The following is a 24,339-nucleotide window of genomic DNA, read 5'->3' on the forward strand; positions in this document are numbered from 1 at the left end:
ATATGTTTAATTTCATAATAATGTGAAGATTTAAGGATGTTAACGTTTAAGTTAAATTTTGTAAGAATTGTGATTTGGAAAACCGTTAAAAGGATATGCAATGAAATTCAACCAAGGGGAAGTGAGGAAGTCACTTAACAATGATAATAATTATAATTTTTAATAATGCCATGATTTATGTTTGTTTGTCTTATGTTTTTGTTTGTTTATAATGTTGTGAAAACCAATACATTTTTTTGGGGGGAAAAGACAAGTATAAACAAAAAAACTTGACAAGTATAAATAAAAAAATAAAAAGACTTCTTAGTTTCCTGCCATCGACCTGAGGGAACCTGAGGCAGGAGGGCGTCTCCCCCACTCCCGCCTCCGCCCCGCGCATGCGCAAAGTTGGCCGCGCGTGCTAACAGGCTCCGCCGCGACGGGGCGGGCCGAGAGATTTCGCCTTCGCCTCACGACCTCAGGCGGCGACACCTGTTCCTCAGGCTAAGCGAAGCGCGGCGGCGACGACATTGGCATTGGTCTTCCCCTCGCTTCTCACTGCCGCGCCCGGGACGTTGGAACTTCCTCGGCCGCCTCCGCCTCAAGTTGGCTGTGGGGCAGCCTCCGCCGCCGGCCACCTGCGCTCAGCCTCGGCCAGGGAGGAGCGGGGAGAGGCGCGAGTTTCCCCCCGGAGGCGCCGGTCGCCGGCTTGGCTCGTTTGTCCCCTCCGGCGCCCCGTCGGTTATCGCAGCCGCCTCAATAGTGGCTTCCCCTCAAGCCGGGCAAAGTTGAGGCTCCGGGGCGGGAGTTGTCGCCGCTCGGGCCGGGCTCGGGAGGAAGCGCCATGGCGCCTCTGGCGAACGGCCTGTAGGGGAGCTGGGCTTTTTGGGGGGAAGGAAAGAAGTCGCTTCGCTCCGTCCGTCGCGGAGGAGCCTGAGGAGACGAGTCCGCCCGGCTCCGCTTAGAGCAGGTGAGGGACTGGCGAAGGCGGGAAAAGCGCAGGTGCCTCCGCCGCTCGCTTCGCGCCTGTCCGGAGGGGGAATCGCGGGTTGGGAGAAGACCCCAAAGAAAGGGAGAAGCCCCAACCCCACCCCGCACACGGGTATCGCGTGCGGAACTTTAAGCCCCCCCCCGATCGTCTGAACAGAGCTGCGGACCGACGCGTGGACGCCACACACACAAACGCGCATCGGTCCGGGGCTCTGTTCAGACGATCGTTTGGGGGCTTGGGTGGTACTGCTGCTGCCGCCGTTCATGCGCACGGGAGCTGTCCGTTGAAGGTCAGGCGACGGGGCGTACACGGGTATCGCATGAGTAACTTGAAGACGATGCGCGTGTCCGGGGCTCCGTTCAGACGATCGGGTCGGGGGTGGGGGATGTTGGGAGTGCTGCGGCCGTTCACGCGCACGGGAGCTGTCTGTTGAAGGTCAGGCGACGGGGCGGAATTGGGGTGGGGAGCTAAGATTCGGGCTAAAACTTTGCCGGCTTCCCCGAGCCTTGGGCGGTTGGTTGTCTGAATGAGGCTCGTTTGGACCCGTCGGGGGAAACGCGGTAGGGGGAGGTAGCGCTGCTCTGCACGGGGGCGGACATCAGCATGTCAAAATTCGGGGCAACCTCCCCCCCCATAACCATGGATGCAAATCTCATTCTCATTACAAATTTGAGTGTCAAAATTCGGTGCCACACACCCCGCATGGTGGGGGGAGGGAGCAGGGGGCAACTTCCTCCCCCCCAACCCCCCCAGGAAATAAATAAAAACAACTAACTGAAAGTAGAAATTGTAGAAGGGCTTTGACAGGTGTTTTTTGCTGAGCGCTTGGGGTGGGAAGGAAGTAATTTAAAACTGTTGCTTCATGGCTGAGTTGGGATTTGAACCCAGATCTCCTAGGTCACAGTCCAACTCTCTTCTAGCCAATATACTGCACTGGCTCTCCCCAGAGACTCTGAGAAATTGTGCATGCATGTTCCTCTGCTGAAAATTTGGGTGTAATGTTCTGGTGTTTGTATTTAAAGTTCTTTGACAAATAATAAATGTAATAATTGTAAGCACAGTAAAATAATAGTAATAATAAAATTGTTCCTGAGCCATTTCATGCTGGATCCCCCAGGCAGTGCCAGACAGAGGATGGTGACAGGTGGGTGTCTTGCCCCCCTTAAATAAATCTTGGCTGTGCCAATGTCCCTCCCCCCGCCTCTCTTGCTCCATTCTGAATAATAGTTGTGGGGTCCACCGTGGTGTTCAAGGTGTGGTAGGGGTTGCAGGGCCACATGGACAGGCCTCATCCCTTGATGTCCATGTGTCCAAACTCTTTTGGAAGGGGTTGTTTTGGTGTGCACCTGTGGAGCTGCTCCACAGGAGAAGGGGCCGCGGTGCGATAAAGGTCTCTCCTTGCTTGGAGTGACTCTGTGCTCAGAACGTAGTGTGCAAATAGAACTCCTCCTGATGTGTTTTGGACACTGAGGAATGGATTACGGTGCATAGTGGTGACGGGAAGTGAAGCTTGCCTGCTGGTCCCAGGACCCTCTCCACTTGTTTGGATACATGGAGGAGGTCATGTGAGCCCCGCCTAGTCAACTGTCGAAAGAGACATGTATGCCGTTGGCACACACAACTTTCACACTAGATGGGACACCCCTGTAGGAACGTCATTGTGGGCAAAGTAGTCTTGTGAAATGAACTTTTTTTTGGTAAACAAATGGAGCACAGCAGCCTACGTATCTCTTCAAGTAAATCTGATAAATAATACTTTTGCCTATAAAAGCTAATTCCCTATGTTTCCAAGGCGGCACACTTTCTACTGCTGTCGGTGTACTGGGTGCGCTTTGCCCATTTGTCTTTGTTGTTCCACTTTCTCCCGTATCCATTGCGACTTTTCCCTCTATTTAAATGAGCTCCTTTTAACAAAAGGCTTGTTTTGAGAAAGAAAACTCCTTGTCCCCATCTCCTCACCCCTACCTTCCTAAGTTCGTGCAGGAATGTCTTCTACTCAGCATGCACTTTGCGTTTCTTGAGGGGTGGGCTGTCGGTCTGGGTTGTTTTGCTGATAGTTCAGCACTGGGTTTTAAATGCCTGGCTAGCTTAACATCCTATACAGCTGCTGCTTTGCTCTAGAGCTGGAGAGAGTAAACTTTTGACCGTAGCTGTAAAACTTTGTTTTCGTTTCATGTGATCCATATATTTCTTGCTGAGAATGGCCTAAAAGGAATACTTTAATTTGCGGAAGCTTTGGTTTCGTTCCAAACTTTGTTGGCAATGCTTGTGAAATAATTAAAAAGAAGAATGCTCAGAACAAGTGCAGAATACCTTTTCCTGACCTGATTAAGTTCCAGGATGGAAAACAGGGATATCTAACTACTTTAAGCCCCAGAACCTCTCAATTTTTTTTTTGAAAATTAAACTTTATGTATGTTGTAGTCTGGTTCCCTGGATCAAAACATATCTCTGTCTTTTAACTGAAAGGTGTTACTGTAAATGCTGCTGCTGGGTTTTGGTTGTTTTTATCTAAATTACTGGGTTTGGTTATATTTGAAAATATTTTTCCTGGAGCTAGCTTACTTTAAACTTCCATACTGCAGCATTTTGTTGCAGGCTTCATTCTAATAACGGTGTGTTACAAAGTCAGAAGGTTTTAATTGCCCCAAGCACCACTCCACTGGCAGTATTAACCTTTGTATATGTGGTATGGTGTAGAGTTAGTGCTTAAAAACTATGAGTACATGTAATTATATACAAAATCAGGAATTAATGGAATGTTTCCATGGTCATTTATAATTGATGCATAATCAATCACATAAGCCAGTGGACTGCATAGAACACAGAGCAGCATGTGTCTTGCTTTCCTAGAAGTCAGGGTGGGAAAATGTCAGTGCCTTTCCCCTCATGGGACTGCTGTATTGGAACTCTTGCACATCAAGCAGGAAAAGTGTAATGTTTCTCCATTCTAGGCTAGTTTTTGAGGGTGGGTGGGGTTGTTGTCTCCTGAAGATTGATGAAGAACAGAAAAACATGTTTCATAGTCAAGATCTATTCACATGGAGGATTTGCAGCAGAGAATAGATATTTCCTTGTTACTCAGACACTTGCTGGGGACAAATGCGGCGGTGGGGGCAGCTGTAGTGAGAAAGCTAAGGTCATTTCTCTGTCCTACTACCAGCCTGCAACACCAACAAGCTTCTTTTGTGCCCCTTTCGCTGCCTGAGGCATGAGGCCTGGGCATCCTGATGGATGGCTGCACACAGTACTTCTAAAAGACTGAAAATGTGCTCCTTTTGTTCAGTGGTAGATCTGGGTCAGGGGAAAAGGATCAGGAAGAGGTGTCATACTGTCTGTTTCAGTCTTCCTCTCTAAAGACCAGAAGCCCATTTCATCCACTATCTTGTTCTCAAAGTGTCCAAACAGAACACAGCCACCATAATTAGTTGCCACTGAGTCCCGTTAGGGAAAAAGGTGGGGTATGCATGAATGAATGAGTGAATGGTAGACTTTTTATCAATCCACGAATTTTCCCAGCCTGCTTTTAATAAAACTATCCAAGTTGGTGGCTATCATTTCATCCCGTGGCAGTGAATTCCACAGTTTGATGATATAGTATGTGAAGAACTGCCTTCTCTTGTTTGTTCTGAATCTTCTAATATTCAGCTGCATTGGATGACCCTGGGTTGTACTGTTAGGAGAAAGAGAGTAAAATATCTCTCTACCCACTTTCTCTGCATCACACATACCTTCATCATGTCATCACCCCCTTCCTTTTGGAAACCAATGGATGGTGATGATGGGAGCCAAGAAGACATTGATCTACCTGGCCTCCCTCTTGCAAGTGCTTTGGTAGGAGATGCAGAGACATTAGCCCTGGTAGGGTGTGATGGTGGAGCTCTTCTCCAGCCTCAAACATCTGTGTCCTATGAAGAATAGGAAGGATTCCAGAAGGTGGGGAGGGTGCTCGCCAACTGATAATTATTGAGGATAAAAGAGGCACAGCAGTCTGAACTTTTATTGAACAAGGTTGGTTGTTAAGCGAAGACCTGTGCAGGTGTTTCACACAATTAGAATTGTGTGAGGAGAGAGCAGAGTATGCCAGCTACCCAGGTGCCCCACCACCCTCTATGCATTGGAGGGCAAATGCCTGCAGCGAGATGCCTGCTGTGCTCGCTGAGGCTTCTGGCATGATTTAGATCTCTCAGTTATGTACCTGCAACATGTGGAGAGTGCTGGCATTGGGGTTATGATGCATAGGATGGCTAATGTGTTCTTGCTCTCTCCCTGATCACATGAGGAGGAGAATGCCTTCATAGGAGTGAGTTCTGAGAGTATCAAAGAGACAAACAGGTGCCAACATTTGTGTTCATTGAAAGCCTCCATTATGGCTGGCTTTGGGCTGTTATGTTGGGCTCCCCATTGATTTTGGTGGGAGCATTTTAATAGATGCCACTTTTGTTGTTGGAGTATGAAGTTTGCATAATTTGAGCTAGGACTACTTCTGACTGAGAATAGGATCCCGATCAATTTCCCTGCCATGTCCCTTCATCCCTCTTCTTCTTTTTGCACTAGCACAATAGTCTTAAACCTTTTCAGAGCCAGGTCCCACTTTCAACCCAAACACTCATTTGGTGACCCATTTCTTAACCTTCTATATATTTGCAAGGTGGCAGTGCTCCTGTTGCAATCCAACTTGGATGAAGCTGTGACCCACTAGTGGGCCCCAACCCACTAGTTAAAGACTAGTGCCCTAGCAGACTCCTGCCAGTGCAAGGTTCAAGCCAGTCATTGCTTCTCTGTCCAATGGCATGCATCTTTCCACTGATGTAGCATTGTGCTCTGCTGGAATAAGGGTTTTGTGAGCAATCCTATCCTGCCTGGTGGCTTTAAGATAGGACAGTGCTATTCATTTACAACTGCATTCACCAACTAGGTTCCCTCCAGATGTTTTGACTGCAGCTCCCATCAGTTCTAGTCATCACAAACTCTAGGCCTCTCTGTCTGGCCCTCAGGACTCTCTCCAAGCCATGCTTCCTCCTCAGCCCACACCCTTTCCCCCGGTTACAGGTAGATAGCAATGTTGGTCTGCCGTAGTCGAAACAAAATACAAAAACTCCTTCCAGTAGCACCTTAGAGACCAACTAAGTTTGTTATTGGTATGAGCTTTCGTGTGCATGTGCGCATGCACACGAAAGCTCATACCAATAACAAACTTAGTTGGTTTCTAAGGTGCTACTGGAAGGAGTTTTCTTTTCTTTTCCCCTGGTCACATCTAGACTTCATTGCCTGATAGAGTGGAATGTGTCCTTGGTTGGCTGGATAGAGGATAGCAAGAGCTATGAGAGCAGCCTGCTTTTACAAAGGCTTTATCAGTGACTGCTCCCAGACTTTGGCACTCTCTCTGTAGGGAAGCTAGACAGACTCCCTCCTAGCTGTCCTTCCACAGGTAGGTGAAGAATTTCTTGTTCCAACAGGCTTTTTGGAATTGGACTGCTTTTCATTAAAGGGAGGATCCCACACAGTTTTTATTGTAATGATCTGTACGTTTTAAACAGATTTTATATGTGCATATAATTTAAATTCTATCACTGTTTAATTGTGTTTTAATGTTTGTTTGTTTTCTATACTTTTGGTGTTTCTTGCCGTGGTGTAAACAAATATAATAATAAAAAAGTTTACATGTGTTGTTTTGCCCTTTTTTGCCTCTAGTAAAACAATAAACAGTTTTCCCTCAAGGGCCAAGGCACTACTCTAGCCTTGTATCCAGTCTAGCCGACCTTGCTGAGCATAGCTAAGAAACTTAGCAATTTTGATAAAACCAGACTGAGTTTGCGTATTATGTGAGCTGAAATGCTTGTAGAAAATGACCTGAAATCCTGTGTCCCACTAAACTTAAGATTTATTTGGGGAAGTTGGCTTTGGGAAAGTTGTTCAGATGATGATGTGGTCTTTGGTCTGAAAAAAGTTCCCCACCCTGGAATAGACTTACTGGGTTGTATTCATCATAACACAAAGGAAATTGCTCCACCAGCTGATGGAACAATCTCTCCTGCCTCCTTTATGAGTAGATTTGTGGAGGGTGCGGGGAGAAGAGTCCCATTGTGAGAGTGGGCATCATTGTGCTGGTTTCCACTTGTTCAGTGATTTAGTTGCATATGACCCACTGAGATCAATGAACAAGTATATTAAGTTTCATAGATCCACTCTGTGTATTACTTAGGTCTATAGCACCCTATATTCTGGTGACACTCATGGGGAAGCTTACATTTGGCTCCATCAGGAGCAGGACCTTTTTTGTAACAGTGCTTATGTGCTGTGTTTTCTTCTGAAAGAGTCCATACAGCTTCCACCATGCTCTTTATGAAGATGCGTGCAAAAACCTTGCTTTTTTAGGTAGCAGCTGAGAACAGTTGATGAACACTGCTATGTCCCATTACTTAGTACAGTCATACCTTGGATCTCAAACGCCTTGGCTTCCGAAAAAATTGGCTCCTGAATGATCGAAACCCGGAAGTGAGTGTTCTGGTTTTTGAACGATTTTCAGAAGCCGAATGTCCGGCGTGGCTTCCACGGCTTCTCATTGCCTGCAGGAGCTTCCTGCAGACAACCAGAAGTCGTGCTTTGATTTCTGAACATTTTGGAAGTCGAATGGATTCTGATTGACTTCCAAGATACGACTATCATTGTTTTGTTATGTCATCACTTCTGTTTAATTGTTGACTGGGCTCATGTATTTCATTATTTTATGGTTGATTTTCGTTGTGCATTTTTTTTTGAGAAACAGTTGTATAGAAGTATTTAAAAATAAAATAAATACTGGTTGAGTGCAAATAAATCTAGTTAAGTTTAGTGGGACAAGGATTTCAGGTCATTTTCTACGAGCATTTCAGCTCACATAATATGCAAACTCAGTCTGGTTTTATCAAAATTCTTAGCTGTGCTCAGCAAGGTCAGCTAGATTGGATACAAGGCTAGAGTAGTGCCTTGAGGGAAAACTGTTATTGTTCAGCAACTTGGGATGGTTAAAGACAAGTCTGGAGAAGTGAAAGTGCTCTGCTTTCGTGCTGGATAAGCCACTTTGTTTTGTTTAAAAGAAATGTGTCCATTGACTGAGCTCTATATTTAATGCAAGACTGAAACTGAAAGCTGGCTTCACTCTTCATTTTTCCTTGTAAATACCCCTGAATGCCCAGTAACACAATTCAGGAAAAGAGCACACTTAATTAGCTATGTCTGATCTTCCTGATGTGCCTGCACTATGGGATGCAACTACTGTAACTGGATTTAGGAAAATAGTAAACTGAGTCACCAGCATATACAGTATGTTCTCTTATGCTGCTGAATAAGTTGTTTACATCTTTCAGGCTCAAGTTAGGAATGCCAGTTGATTGGCTATGCTGTAAACCTTTTTATCTGAGTATGCAACATACCATGGACCATATTTTCTCATGGTGCAGATTATAACAATCTGTACTCTTCAGCATGTGTTCTAGATTGCCAGTGGAAATTAATAGTTGATTCCATGTTTTTATTACATCCTAAATAGTATTACTTTTGTATACTTTTATAAAATTATGATCTGTATTAAAACAATTTGGCTAACAATATTTCATTATTGGATAATTTTGTAAAACTGGCAAGTTTGGCTTTTAATTTCATCTTGAGCATAGTGGTTTACGTCTGTATTTGTCCATCACGTCCAAAATGAGCAGCTGCTAGTTATTCCCGGTTCTGTATAATATGACTAATTTGTCTCAAGCTTGTTCCCACCAAAGAAGCTTCTACATCATGTGACAGGAACTAATTTTGGTGTTATTTGCTTCAACACAGTAAATAAAAGAGAGAACATGGATACTCTTCTTTGTAGGGTGGAAATGGTAGTACGGTAGAACACAGAGCAAAAACAACAATCGTAGCTCATTACAATTTTCTGTGCCTGTTTCTATAGTACTACAGTTGGATCAGGGTCCTTTTTTTTGTTGAGCAACAGCTGTTGTAAATAGCATGGGGTGACCCCACATTCTCAGGTTAGGGGAGAGAAAGGAAAACCTCTATCCATTTTATTCACTTCATGCTTAATTTTGTAAACCTCTGTCATGTCCTCTCTTACTCATATTTTACACAATAGTCTGCATCTTATTAACATTTACAATGTTCAGGTTTTCTAATGGTGGAACGCAGTTTAAGTACCTGACTTAGCTATTGTTCCTGTTCAATAATGTTATGCACTATTAGTGGCTGACAATTAGCCTTATTCTAGTGGTTTTACCACTTCGTCATTTATCTCCTTTGGCTTTTCTTATATCATTGAAACATGAATTGTTTGTAAGTCCCCTTATCTGAAAGGCAGAATATAAGCCTTTCTTTGGCAAACTGTGTAGAATGTAAGGCATTTTGTTGAAGTCTGTAGATTGTCTGGGTGAGCTTCTTTGCAATTGTTTCTGTACGGTGTCACATAAAGCCATAAGGCTGTGAAAAGTCAGTCTGTAATATTTATTATTTGTTTGATTTTATATGAATTGAGAGTTGCTGTTACACAGCAGATTCTCTTTATTTTCTTGCAGAAATCAAGCTGGGGTAGTTCAGTCAGTAGAGCACGAGACTCTTAATCTCAGGGTCATGGGTTTGAGCCCCATGTTGGGCAAAAGATTCCTGCATTGCAGAGGGTTGGGCTAGATGACCCTCGTGGTGCCTTCCAACTCTATGATATTCCATTTGTTTGTTTGTTTTTGTTTTGGAGCTACTTGTTCTCTCTCTCTTTTCTTGAGAAAATGTTATTTTAGCTTTTCAGGCAAAACTAAGACCCTCTCAACCTTTTTGGAGTATTTTGGACCGTTCTTGTTTCAAAAGGATATGATTGCCTACAGCAGGGGTAGTCAACCTTTTTATACCTACCGCCCACTAATGCATCTTTCTTCATGGTAAAATTTCCTTACCGCCCACCAGTGCTCGGTGGAAGGAGGATTCAGCTTGTGCCGTAGAACCCCCTACCGCCCACCTAGAATCCTGAAACGCCCACTACTGGCCGGTAGGGACTAGGTTGACAACCCCTGGCCTACAGCATCAGACAGAGTCTACTTCATAAATCAATTTAAGCATTTCTTAAATGGACATTTTACAGAGCTTGCTCAGTCAGTGATCTCTGGTCAGAGAAAGTGGGTGTAACCTTTAATTATTTCCTGGTACCTCTCAAGAAGCAAAACCCACTTAGCCTCTCTTTCACAGTGTTACATGGTTGTTGTTGTTTTTTAAATGGATGTAAATCCATATGTATACAAACATACACACTATTAATATTTAACTTTTTCAAACTTAGGAGCTACTTTTAACTAAATTCTGGAACTTAACATCTGTTTTTCAATTTTTAAACTTTCAAGTCAGTGTTTCTGACTTTCAGACGGGGGTCAGCAACATTTCTGGGCCATTAGGCACTTCACAAACTGGAGAAACTGTTGTGAGCAACACATGCACACACTACACCTTTTAAACACCCCTTTCTGTTTGCCTGGTAAAAGTGCAGGTGGCCTTCCTTCCTTGACATCTGGTATCATCCTATTCATACCAGTGCTACAACTTCCTTAGGCTGGGTTACAACCTGCTACTTGAAGAACAGTGGTCAATCCTGTAGATACATAGGAAGCTTAGTCCTGTAAAGAATATGTTAATGATTGGTTATATTATCGCCAGGTCAACAAAATGTTTAAACAAGACTCTAAAGAAAACGGATTTGATGAAAGTGGATCAAAGTTTGAATTAGAGATATTAAGTAATGATGCAAAAATTTTGTCTAAAATGTATAAATTGCTGCTTGAATGGCATTTGAAGGGCGAAGAGGTTAAGTCAGTTATGATTCACTGGGCCAAAGATTTTAGGTATAATATACAGCTGAGTGATTGGGTCAAATTACGGAGGGAAGGTTTAAAATTTACTGCATGCAATGCCCTAAAAGAAAATGTGATGAAAATGATGTATAGATGGTATATTACACCTGTCAAGTTAGCAAAAATGTATAAAGTCAGTAATAAATGTTGGAAATGTAAAGAAAAAGAGGGAACATTTTATCACATGTGGTGGGAATGTAAAAAGGTGAAATGCTTCTGGGAGATGATATATAATGAGTTGAAAAAAATGTTGAAATATACATTTATAAAGAAACCAGAAGCATTTTTATTGGGCATTGTAGGGAGTGACATAAACAGAAAGGAATGTAAGCTCTTTTTATATGCAATAACAGCAGCAAGAATATTATTGGCCCAAAAATGGAAGCAAGAAGAGTTACTGTCAATTGAAGAATGGAGGATGAATGGCTGGCAGTGTGCAGCTTCGCTCCCCCCCCCACTATCCATGGTAATTTGGGGGGACTGGGCAGATATTTGCACCCTGGCACCGCATCTGCTAAAGACGGCCTTGCTAGTATCAGACGCACATATTTTTGGAGAGTTGAGATACCACAAGCGTTTAAGACCACCTGAATCGTAATACATAATCAAAGGGTGAAGAAGTCAGCTGTAGTTCTTAAATTCTTGTTTCTTCCCTCGATTCTGTAATGCTTGTACACAGCATGTTGCTTCCTTAACACTTGAAATTTTGGGTCTCAGGTACAAAAACACAAGCCTTTTTATTTTGAGTCATTATAATCATGTTAGAAACTCCCTGAATTATCAGAACCATTTTTATCACAGTTCTCCAGAGCTGCATTAATCTCCTAAACTGATTAACTTTGAAAGGAGTACAACAGTATTAATTATGAAACACAGAAGTAGGTGGTCTGTTGGAAAGCATGCTTTCCATTTTAAGCCTGGAGTAACAATCATAGTAACACAACGCTGCTCATGTGACAGCTAGACAAAGAAGCCATTATGCATGGCTAGCTGGAGATGTAGCGTGCTCAAACCTATATTCAGGCAAAACTTGGCAGATCCAAACTTAGAAAGTCTACTTTGTTAACACTCCTCCTTCCAGGCAGTTCTTCCAGAACTCCTGGGTTTCATTTCCTTAAGTAGACAAAAAATGGGAGACTTACAGTATCCTTGTAATATTTGCTTTATGCAATATATGACATACAATTAAAGACAATTGAGATTTAGAATAAAGCAGAGCTCTAAAAGCTAGCAGATTTTCAGAGAGCAACTTGTGTGGCCACCCCCAATGTTGCATCCTTTGTTCCAGCTAATTCCAGCTAGAAGCTTTTAGCTTTCTCTCAGCTTCTGCCTCTATCTCAGTTTCAAACTCCAAAGTTAATTATTTCTTCCAAACTGTTTTAAGACTACCATAGATAGTCATTAAGAAATATTAATGTTCTTTTGTCAGTACTCAGATCGACGGTGATCAAGGCAGCTAAACCCATAACAATATTATGGGATCAGTCACAGATTAAACCAAAGAAGTCCAGATTTGCTTTAATTATCCTGCTCATAGTGAGATAACAGGTGCAGGTCATATTCAGTAAGTTAGCCAATGAGTTACATTTTGATGTTCCATGTTCCATTCTTACCCTTTAATTTGATACTGTCTTCATTGGCTGGCAGTCTAATAGATCAGGCAATGAAGGGATTATCAAATGAAAGGTTAAATTGGAAGCTGTAACAATAAAATGTAAGGCATTATTGAACTTTTGCTTTGCTCCAATTTAGCCTTCCCCAACCTGTTGGCTTCCAGATGTTATTCCTGCTCATTCCATCATTCCTGATCATTGGCCATGCAGGCTGGGGCTAGGAATATAAGAAAGCAATGTTTGTTTTACTTCCTTTATGTTCAGCACATGCATCATTTTTTCCCATTCCGCTGCAATTCAGCTTCTGACAAAAACTGTGTTATTCGTCTTGCTGTCTGCTGTGGTGGAATTTTATGTGCTTAATTACAGTTAATCATGCTACCTGACCCTAGTGCACCGCAATACAAATGGGGGTGTGGTGGGGTCATCATTTATGTATTGTTTTGTGGACTGAAAGCGCCAGCAGTGAATACCGATAGTATTTGTTCCAGAAGTGAAAAATAAAAACCAACAAACACTGGCAATTTCCACTCCTGTTTCTGTTTCCTTTGGATTTATCCAACATCCCCAGCTGCAATTGATGGGAACTGCCTTCAAAACATATCATGTTGAAGATAGCTGCTCTTTTTTTATCCCAGTAATGAATCTCAGGGCAGTGCTATTTAACTTATCCTGCCATTTCTAGCATTTGTATTTTTGACTGTGTGTAAAACAGGCATTATATGTGTCCTTGCATTCTTGCAGTATATTTTGAATCATCACCTAACAATGATTCCAAAATATAATTGGCCGGCCCATCTAGGGGCATATATATTTGAAAGCAAGCTTTCATATGCATATCCCTAGCTCGTTGAGGATTTATATGCATTTGATATTTGAACCTAAAAAGCACGCAGTGAAGGCTACTGTGTGATGAGATCATAGCAATAACACAAGAAGGGGAGAGAAAAATTCATTCATCCTGGATCCCCTGGAAAGATGACCAGCACAGTCCTCAGTGATGCTCTAAATAGAGGTCACATATTGACAGCAGTTTACTGTTGTGCACATTTATTGCTGGATTGGAGCCACTGAGTCCTTCCTTGCTTGTTGATTCTGACTTCTGGCCTGTCTCATGATCCCTGCTCCTGGCTCACCTCACACTGTTGCCCTCAGTCCAGTTCTGACAGACACCATAGAAGACAGAATCAATACTCAAAATGATAGTCTGGAACTCTGAACTGAAACCAGGAAGATGAAACACTCTGGAAATGAATGCCATGTCTTGCATTTAGGTACAAATAAATGAAAAGCGCTACTATAGTATAGTATGAAGGACACTGAGCTTGTAGCAGTGCACACAATCTAGGTGACTCAGTGGAATACAAGCTGAACATGAGCCAGTGGTGTAGTGCAGCTGTTAGAAAAGCTATTGCAATCTTGGTCTGTATCAACAGAAACACAATGTCTAAATTACAGGAAGTAATAGCCCCCCCTTATTTTCCATACATATGAAATACTTTATCAAGTTCTGGGTGCCACATCTTTTGAAGAATCTGGATAAACCAGAGCATGTCCAAAAGAGTGGTCTGGTAAACCATGAAAAAAAATGCTGTGTAGAAGACTTGAGAAGAGAAGATTAAGAAATGAGAGTCTTAAAATATCTTGAGTGGTTTGTGGACATTTTGTACTACATTTGGGGAAAGATTCAATTAGCCTCCGTTCTCTTGCATTCACGTTCCAATAGGTCTTTGACTGCTGAATTTTCAGAGGAAAGAATGTGGTTCCACAAGTTGTGGAAAAAGGAGGTCCAGTCTATAATTCCTCATTTAAATCTTTGACAGTTCAAATGAGAAAAGATCTCACTCTTTAAACCCCACCATCCCATCTAGTCATAGAACTAAACTAGTTATGTTTTAATACTTGAATCAAATCTGATCCTATATGTTTTCTTTTATGTAGTGTCACAATATCCAAGATGTAGTCATAAATATTATTCTACTTTGTTTATAAGTTTTCATCTGGGGATTTGTTGTTTAGCTTTCTGGCATGGGAGAAGATAGGAGGTTGAAAAACATTGCTAAGCCTCAGCAACTTGATAGCTTAAAACAGAAGCCTTGCTGGGCTTGCTTGCAGGATTTGAATGAACTAGCAGCTCAGATTTAGTGAAGTTATCTTAATTAACCCTGACTTACACTACATTAATTGAATAATTGATGTTATAACTCACAAGGGTGTTTGCAGTGGTGAAAGGAAAACAAAAGCAGTTTCTTTGTCATTGCCAATGGAATTGTGTTAAATAATTTATCTTGTTTATTCAGTTAGCTGTCACTAATCTATTAAAAAAACTTTATTTATTTATATACATTTGGAAAAAGGTGTCAACAAAATTTGCTTCCAGGAGGATCATATAATCCACTGAGAAATCTGAAACTCTGTTTTGCTGTTTAGTTGTGTTACAATTTATAAGAGAGGGTGATGCCAGGTAAGGCATATTCAGAGTAGACCAAGTGAAATCAATTTATATCAATTAAACTACTCAATTATTTGGTGATATCAAACTAAGAGTAGTTTCATTTAAAGATTCCACTTTTTATACTATGGGCATTATTAAGAACAGAAATCTGAGTTCTTACTGTTATAATCACTACTTCCTATATTCTACAGACAACACATAATTTATCACACTCTCCTAGATTTACCATTTTGGCTAACCTCACTTTTACTTATAATGACTGTAAAATATGGTTAGAGTAATGCATGTTGAAATATGCAAATTTTCCAAAAAGCCTAACAATTTGGAGCTACTAACACACTTGAATCAAGTCACTGCAAGTCTCTAATGATTCCTGAGAATTGCCATCGACGATTTCTAACTAGGGAAGTAATCATGGTAAAACATGTTCAGTAAATTTTTGATCATTGTCAGCAGTTAAGGAAAAAATTGAGGAGAATGTTGACACACCACCAGGCCTGAACCCAGAAACAGAGCCTGTCTAGGCTATCTGCTTCAGACATTCTTTCCATTGACTAGATCCAGCCTCCTAGGAAAAATGATCACTGTGACAACACAGCTGAATGGGTTAGAGTCGTTAGACGAATAAAGGCTTCACAAGTGTAGGGCTGAGCTAGACAGCCTGTTTCTATTCTGTAAGAGGCAACTTTGAAGAGAAGGAGCTTTATTTAACCATTTATTTTTTTAAAAAAACACCCTTGTTTCTGAGTCATGCAGACATGGCGGGTGGGGTGAGTAAAAGGCATTGTGTTCTATTAGAGAAGTACTTTGAAAGTGATGCCTTGGAGCTTTTCATGAACTATTGTTAAAGGGTGTTCTTGGGCTGCAGAACATCATTAATGACTTTAGTGGATTTTAATTATTGAATTTTTTTCCTGCAGATAAGTCACCTTCATTAAAATAATCACTTTTTTTAAAAAATGACAGTCACATAAAACTGGCAATTTAATGTTTGTAAGATAGTATGGGAGAGCTGAGGAATTATTTTTGAAAATTACTCAATATAGTTGTTTTCTAGTTTCACCATTGCTCTATTTTTATAGAACAGTACTTAATAGTTTTGGGTGGAATCCAGTGTTGTGCAAGCAGATTTCTGCTCAGGAGACAGGCTTTCATCTTCTCCCTCCTGCAGCCTTTGTGTGGCTGTAAAATCTGTTCCAGAGGGTCCCCCAGCCCTCTGGAGCAAATTTTGAAGGCCCACAGGGGGTGCAGTGGGGAGAATAGAAAGATGAAGTCATACTGCATGCGTGGAATTACATTCTGCATGGACAGCAATAGATAAACCCATGCCATTTAGACATCTAATTGCTATTATAGAAGCATAAAATCCAGCCATATTTATATTTATGGTGTATAGTTGCAGAGATTGTTGGTGCATACAGATAAAACAAAGCAGTTGGCACTGTTTTTCTTCCCATAGAGCGAGACTGGAGTATTCCCACTTTCCCACTGCATTTACTCCCTAGGAAGTATGTTAGGGATTCCTGTCCAAAGCAGAATAATGAAAATACAACATAACATATTAATAGTGCCTATCCTTTGCGTGTTGTCTCAGAATTAAGATGCATTCGGTTCAATGGAACTAACTTTCAGATAAGAAGTACTACAGTCTATGAAAGATTCCTTAACATTTACACACATTTACACACTCAAAATGTGACTGTCGCCATGCTGCAGTTTGCTTGGTCACAGAAAACTACAGCCTGATGACAACCTTCAGAGAGCTGCCAGGCCTTCGCAGTAGTATTGGAGGGCAGTGTTGGTGGCAGGAAGGCCAGGCAATCTGCAGAGGAACAGTCACAATAGTCCTCGGCAATTGTTCTGCTGCCACCACTGTCCACTTTACGGATGCCACCAATTGATCCTTCACTGCCAAGTAGGACTCCATGGTTGCTTGGGCAACGTGCTGCTATCTCTTTCGTCTTCATGGGAGGAAGTCTATAGGGGGTTCCTCCATAGGTCGCCTGGACTGCCCCCACCTCACTCGTGAGAGAAGGTCTAAAGGGAGGGGGGTGCCTCTCCGTGGCTCATCTGGACAGCTGCCAACTTCTTCCTTTTCACAGGAGGATGTCTAAAGGACAAATTGCTTAGAATCGCTGCCTTAATTGGCTCCTTCTCTCAGATGTTTTGGTATTCTAGATTAGACTAAGGTAGGATATGAACTCCACTCATTGAACTGTTACTGCAGTACATACGTACGCAGAAAACCATGAGAAAAAATAACCGTGTTGAAGCACATCATGAATGATATGCCAATCTCTTATGACGAATGTCTGCTACTCCAATGTTGTAATCAAACATGGTAGCCATAGGTGACGAATGAGTAAGCTGGTGGAGGAGGGACAGAGTACTCCATTCTACTATGCAGCTAGCATAGAAACGAAGCTTGCCACTGGAGAAGGGACACACACTTTCCCCATTTTCAGCATAAAAATGCATCAGGTTGTCTCAAGAAGGATGGAGCTCTTTGTTTCTCTATCAGTTCCCAGGAGGCTAGCAATACTTTTGTGGGCTAATTTGAAAGGTGTACCAAATGGAAGAAATGTGTGTTCACTAAGTTCATAGTATGGAGGCGTGCTTCACCTATTTAACAAAGATATTTTTTAAAAAATATGAACCTCAGCATTTGAATTTTCCTTTAAACTCAAAGCACATTTTCACAGCTGTGTGTCATAAATTTGCACATCTCTCCTGTCATACACATCTCATTCTCACAATGCTGAAATAAAAAAGCTTCCAAGGCTCAGTACACACTAGCAAAGCTGTGACAAATGCAAAAAAGTAATCTTGCTAGCCACAATTGGTAATTTACTTGTTTAAGCTTTAGTAGTTTTAAGGGACAATTCATTGGATGACAGAGGCCTGTGTGTAAATTGAAGATACTGTGCCCATTGAAAGGTACATTTGGAAGGTAGTACTTCTCAAAACATTTTTTCTCCCACATAACATTACATTTATCTTGAACTTTCCTTTGCATTATTTATATTCAGCCTGACAGTACACAGGATTAATCACAGATTTTGGACTGTTTTCAATTGTACTTAAAAGAGACCTTTCTCTGTGTGCAAGATGCGGAAACCCCTCTGAAGAGAGTGTCAGATGACAGAATTTACCAGTGTCACAGGAGTTTGGTGTATAAATTCACTGTTTAGCCTACTTTTATAATAGAGCTTTATTGCTACTTTAATCCACACCACATGCAGATGACCTGAGCAAACCCCACGGAAAGACAGAAGTCTTGTTGTGTGTATGTGAAACAGTTGCTCAAAATCTGATGCACCAGCTGTGGCTCGACTAGTTTGGAAGTCAAGGGAAACTTGATCTCTTAATCTTTTTTTTTTCACCAGACAGATATTGTAAATAACAACTGTTTCCTAACTGTATTCTGTCAGTTAGGCAGAATACAAGGTTTGAATACAAGGCTTTAAAGAATCATGCTCAATGTGGTCAAAAAGTTATATAGGAAAAGGGCATTAAGAGAAAAGAAATTTATCCCCCAACCCCAGCAATATTTTTGTCTGGGTTTATTTGTCTTGTTCTGTAGCAGCGGCTGAATATTATGAATACAATCCAAAATACAGTGGTACCTTGGTTCTCAAACTTAATCCATTCCAGAAGTCTGTTCCAAAACCAAAGCGTTCCAAAACCAAAGTGCCCTTTCCCATAGAAAGTAATGCAAAATGGATTAATCCGTTCCAGACTTTTGAAAACAACCCCTAAAACAGCAATTTAACATGAACTTTACTGAATAATGAGACCATTGATCCATAAAATGAAAGCAATGATCAATGTACTGTATTGTCAAATAAATGACAGTATTGTAGATGATCAAAATTAAAATTAACTTTTTTTCTTACTTGCACTGATGATAGTCATTGTTTGGATGGGGGGCTTTTATCCATTTCCACAGTCACACACACAATCAGTCAATCAATCAATCAATCAATCAATCAATAGCTGAACTGGGTTCCACCCAGTCACAAAAACAAATTAACCGAAAAAGCCTCAAAAACAAAACCACAAAATAAATAGCAAAAAGAAAAGCGCCAAACTTAATCCATTCCGGAAGTCCGTTTGACTTCCGAAATGTTCAAAAACCAAGGTGCAGCTTCTGATTGCTGCATGTGCCCCAGAAACAATAGCCGACAGCCGCATCAGATGTTCGGCTTCTGAAAAACATTTAATTCCGGGTTTTTGGCGTTTGAGAACCAAGGCGTTTGAGAATCAAGGTACCACTGTATTAAGTGTGCTTGTGCTCCAGTTGAAATCAGTGGAACATTGCCAGGTGATTATATTCTCAAATCCCACAGATGTATCTGGCTCCTACCCTATATATATTTATATATTTTAACTTTAATGTACTTTGATGTAATAGGGACCATTAATGATGGTTTCTGAAGGTAGTAAATTAGGGTAATCGGCAACAAAAAGCTACCCAGCAATCAGTGTCTTTTAAGTCTTTCATGACAGAATCCATGCATAATATCTGGGTAGCTTTCAATGACTAACAGTATATAATGTGAAAGAAACCATTAATACCAGTTGGGATGTAAAGTCTGCTCATGTAGTATGTAAGCCTTTTTTTGGCACAGAGTTTGACACACACACACACACACACACACACACACACATTTCACACCCTCTCTCCAGTCAATCACTGTAAAGTGCTTCATAACACATGTTGCAATTAAGCTGTAGAACTTTCTCTCTCCCCCCCCTTTTTCTCTTAATTTTTACTATAGAGAATAACTTTAACAAAGTGCCTCATTAAGTCCATAGCCACAGATTTTATTTTAGGAGAAATGGAATTGAAATAGCTGTAAAACTTGGATTATTGAATGCAGTATAACTCCTAGGTGCTTCCTTAGACAATGGTACCAATGACAATCCATTTTTGTAATGACAGATAAGCACCCTTTATCAGTACTATCCAGTTTCAAAAGGGGGTGCAGTCAGATTTAAATAATTCAATAAGTACTCTATAAGGAACATGGTTAAAGGACTGAAATCTTTTTTTTGCTTATGTTAATAAAAATACACTCATCATTCATTTCCCTTCAAATTACTGCTCACAGCAAGGAATTAGCTTCCAAATTCACTTTCAGAAGGTTTCAGATAACCTGAAACCAGAGCCAATTTACATATTTTAATAGGATGATTTATCTTGGAAAAAATATTAATTACAACAAAAAGTCTTTGATTGTTAGGGTTTCTAAGGCAATGCCTTTGTTGGATCCTTTTAATGATGAAGCAGGCTGTCTCTAAAGCAGATTCTGTTCACATTAAAGGAAATGAATGTGAGAGTTTAATGACATGGGGCATCTTTTTTCTTTTTTTAAAGTAGCATTAAGAAAAGTTAGATTGATATGAATAACAATTGAGAACTTTGATATCAAATTGGTATGAAATTATCAAAGTGTTTTCTGTGCATAATGTATAGGTTTGTTTACCACTATTAAATTAGTGTATATAGCATTATTTTGTATTTCGACTGCCAAATATCAGATGCTGTTTTAAAAGTAATTTCATTCATTCACCGGTTCCTCATTGTGGAATGAGGAAAGGTATGTACAGCAGGGCAGAACATGCTGCAGTGATGACATATCCCCATTCTGTATACTTTTATTGCATTTGTAGGCTCTGGATCATGAAATGTGTGTCTGGTGGGCCACTTTCTTCCATGGCTTTCTGTAGTAGATCATGCAAGGAAAAAATGGCCTGGCTATACCCTTTGAGAATATGTGGAGTCTATTTTGAATTTTTTAAAATAAAAGCACAAGGTATGCTATATCTGAGGAGGATGAACTCTGTTCTGTTAAAAGAACTGTTTGAGAAAATCCCTAGGTCAAAGCTTTCCAAACACTGTATCGTGACACATTAGTCAGTGTGTTGTGCGGATGCTCCCCACGCTCCTCCCAGAGCTAGAAAAAGGTTAGTTTAACCCCCAGTTTGCTAGTAAAACTGAATTACTGTGTCGTGAAATGATGCATGTCTAAAAAGTGTGTCACCAACATGAAATGTTTGGAAAGCTCTATCCTAGGTGAATTCATCAAACCAATTTTAATGTGAAACTGATGTAAAACATAATCCAAATAAATATTCTGAAAAGCTTAAACTTTTATATCGATAGGTTTGTTTTGTTTCTGCAAGCAGTAATTAACTTATAGCTTTTTCATAAAATGTTTATTGCAGGTCCCTAAGGTTATGTATATCCTAAATTTTTAAAGTTGCTAATACTTTTAACATAACTTCTTTTGGAATGCCTAGAAACAGAAGGACTAGTCTTTGCTTCTTTTCTGATATAGTACCTGTTTTTGTTTATGTGCACCACAAGTCTTCTATTATTTGTGGCCAACATTTTTTAAAAAACAAGATGCTATTGCATTTATAAAGAATATTACTCTACGGCTCTTCAGGTATACTGTTATTTTAAAACTATTTTTTGAGCTCTCTTTTCTATATATTCATAGATAAGTTAGCTTGCATTTTCTCAAAATACAGTTTTGACATTTGATGCCTTAGCCTTCATTCTATGCCCTTAAAATACTCTTCATTATATTAACTTTATCAAATGCTTAAGGTATATTTTCCTTTATTCAAGTTCGTCAGTAAAGACCTAATGCTGGTTATGGCAGTCCTCCATACCAAATGAGTTAACGATTTGCCTTGCAAATTTATATTCTACTTTATGTGCCATGAGCCAGATTATAAGGTATGTGACAGAATGTGAAAATATATACATGTGTGAAAATGATTTCCTAGTGCACTGCTCCTATTGCATTTAATGCCTGTTATCTATTAACACTGCAAGCAGAATCGATAAAAGCAATCAAGTTTATTCATAGCCACAAGTTAACATGAGACTAATCACTGCTGACAAGATTGGGTCAGATACAAGTTTTGATAAGGTCAGCATTGGTTGCTTTAATTAATGTTTCTGTCTGTCAACAAAATATAACATTTTTGTTTTTATGTCCAAAGTCCCACATTGCTGCCTTGTGTTCGTTGTTTATTGTCTAAGAATACATTATGAGCAGAGATTGTGTACAGCAAAAGCTATACTGAGGTTTCAATACCTGTGGGACCAGAATGTATGAAGGAGTTAGCAATAATCGTTGGACTGGTCCTGTCCTATAGACGCTGAGCATTTAGTGACCTCACTTCCTGCTGCTGCGCGTTCTGAACCAGTCTGTAGTACATTTGCACATGCTTAGAGCTCCTGCCATGGGGTTGAGAATGCTGTTTGATGGGGTGTAGATGTACAATAATCTGGGGTGCTGGTTGTGCCTCTGGATGCCGATGCATGTCCTAGGGATGCTGGTGGCGCTGTGGTCTAAACCGCTTAGCCTCTTGGGATTGCCAGTCAGAAGGTTGGTGGTTCGAATCCCCGCGACAGGGTGAGCTCTCATTGCTGTGTTCCAGCTCCTGCCAACCTAGCAGTTCAAAAGCACGCCAGTGCAAGTAGATAAATAGCTACCGCTGCTGCAGAAAGGTAAACGGCATTTCCGTGTTGTCTGGTTTCCATCATGGTGCCCTGTTGCACTAGAAATGATTTAGTCATGCTGGCCACATGACCCGGAAAGTTGTCTGTGGACAAATTCCGGCTCCCTTGGCCTGAAAGCGGGATGAGTGTTGCAACCCCATAGTCGCTTTTGACTGGACCTAACCGTCCAGGGGTCCTTTACCTTTTTTTAACTTTTACCTGCGTGTCCTAGGCATGTTCCCTGTCTTGGATTTTTTACCTTAGTTGGAAGGATACCTGTGCAAGTACAGGTGTATGCACATAGAGTTCTCTACAGCAAGTGTGGGCAACATTTTTCAGCCCCAAAGGCAACATTCTCTGGAGGGCAACATTGCAAGGGCCACTTTCCAGTGGAGAATGTGGGTGAGGCAGAAGCAAAGGTGGGCAAAGAAATGGATATGACTCCTGCATTTGTACAGTATTGCAGCTATACAAAAGCCGGGGGGGGGGGTTATAGACATGCTTTTACATGCATCCCTCCCATCTAGGCAAGCAAGTTAGAGTGATTTATCACAGTTCAAGGACTCATTCCAGCTAGGCAAAAGGACCCATGAAGGGTTTGGCCTGGGGAGAGGGCGCATAAACTGGAGGGCCAGAGGGAGAACTCTGGAAGGCCGTGTTTGGCTCATGGTCTCGAGGTTCCCCACCATGAGGGTGAGAATGCTGACCGGGATCTTCATCCCTGTGGAGGTAGCCCTGTGCGTGCATATATCTGTGTTTGTGTAATCTTGCTTTGAACTTGCATGGCCACCCTTCTTGCGGAGCATTCTACACTGGCTCCCAGTATGTTTCTGAGCACAATTCAAAGTATTGCTGCTGACCTTTAAAGCCCTAAACAGCTTCAGCACTGTACCTGAAGGAACGCCTCCACCTCCATCGTTCAGCCCAGAAACTTAGGTCCAGCTCTGTAGGCCTTCTGGCAGTTCCCTTCCTGCGAGAAGTGAAGTTACAGGGAACCAGGCAGAGGGTCTTCTCAGTAGTGGCACCCACCCTGTGGAACACCCTCCTTACCGATGTCAAGGAGAGAAATAACTACACAAATTTTAGAAGTCATCTGAAGGCAGCCTTGTATCAGGAAGTTTTTTTTAATGCTTGATGTCTCACTGTGTTTTTATATTTTGTTGTTAAGTCACCCAGAGTGGCTATGGCAACCCAGTCATATGGGTGGGCTATTATTATTATTATTATTATTATTATTATTATTATTATTATTATTATTATACAGGGAATATGATGCCAGCTTGTGTGTGGCACAAAGGGAGCAGGGCTAGTCCACATATTCTTGCTTTCCCTTTCTTGCATTTAGTACCTGTGGTTACTGCATAGCAAGCAGCCAAATATTCTGATGTAAAAGTTGTTTACTATTCCACTACCCTTATTGCACAAAAGGAAAGCTGTATGAAGAATAGCATATGCCATTTCATACAGTTCTAGCTGTGAGGTGCCTTGCATATATTGTGGGGCTACAACTTGCATCAGCCTTAGCCAGCCTGGCCAAAAGCCAGGGGTGATGGATGTTGTAGTGCAACAACATCTGGAGGGTGCCAGCTTGACTACCTCTGTTCTAGTGGGTCTGAAATAGCCCACCCCAAACCCATTGCTGTTGTTTTCCAAACCAATTTAGTGCCGTTCATTTTGTGGGCTGCTCTGTGAGTAGAATAATCACCATTCTAAGTGGATGAAAACTTTAAACCTGCTATTCTTGCAGCTGTCATATGATGTGCAGCTGTTTAGATGATAGCTGGGCTCATGGAAACACACTCTCATTTATAAAGTCCTTTAGCACACTACTGGGATTTCAGCTTCTCCAAAGTGCTTTTGAGAACAGAGCACCATTTCAATATATGATTAGCAAAGAAAATATTAAAATTATG

The 24,339-nt window shown here is 41.3% G+C and overlaps 1 protein-coding gene across 1 annotated transcript in view; it reads left to right on the forward strand.

Moving 5' to 3' along the window:
- The first annotated feature begins 425 nt into the window (after positions 1–425).
- The window catches only part of MEGF10 (multiple EGF like domains 10), a 118,711-nt gene continuing 94,797 nt past the window's right edge, over positions 426–24,339 (forward strand). Inside the window, exon 1 of the mRNA XM_082191545.1 lies at positions 426–949. The gene's annotated coding sequence lies outside the window, so the exon portion shown is untranslated. The remainder of the gene's footprint in view (positions 950–24,339) is intronic.

The sequence above is a fragment of the Podarcis vaucheri genome (assembly GCF_965113315.1).
Source record: "Podarcis vaucheri genome assembly, chromosome: 11".
NCBI lineage: Eukaryota > Metazoa > Chordata > Lepidosauria > Squamata > Lacertidae > Podarcis > Podarcis vaucheri.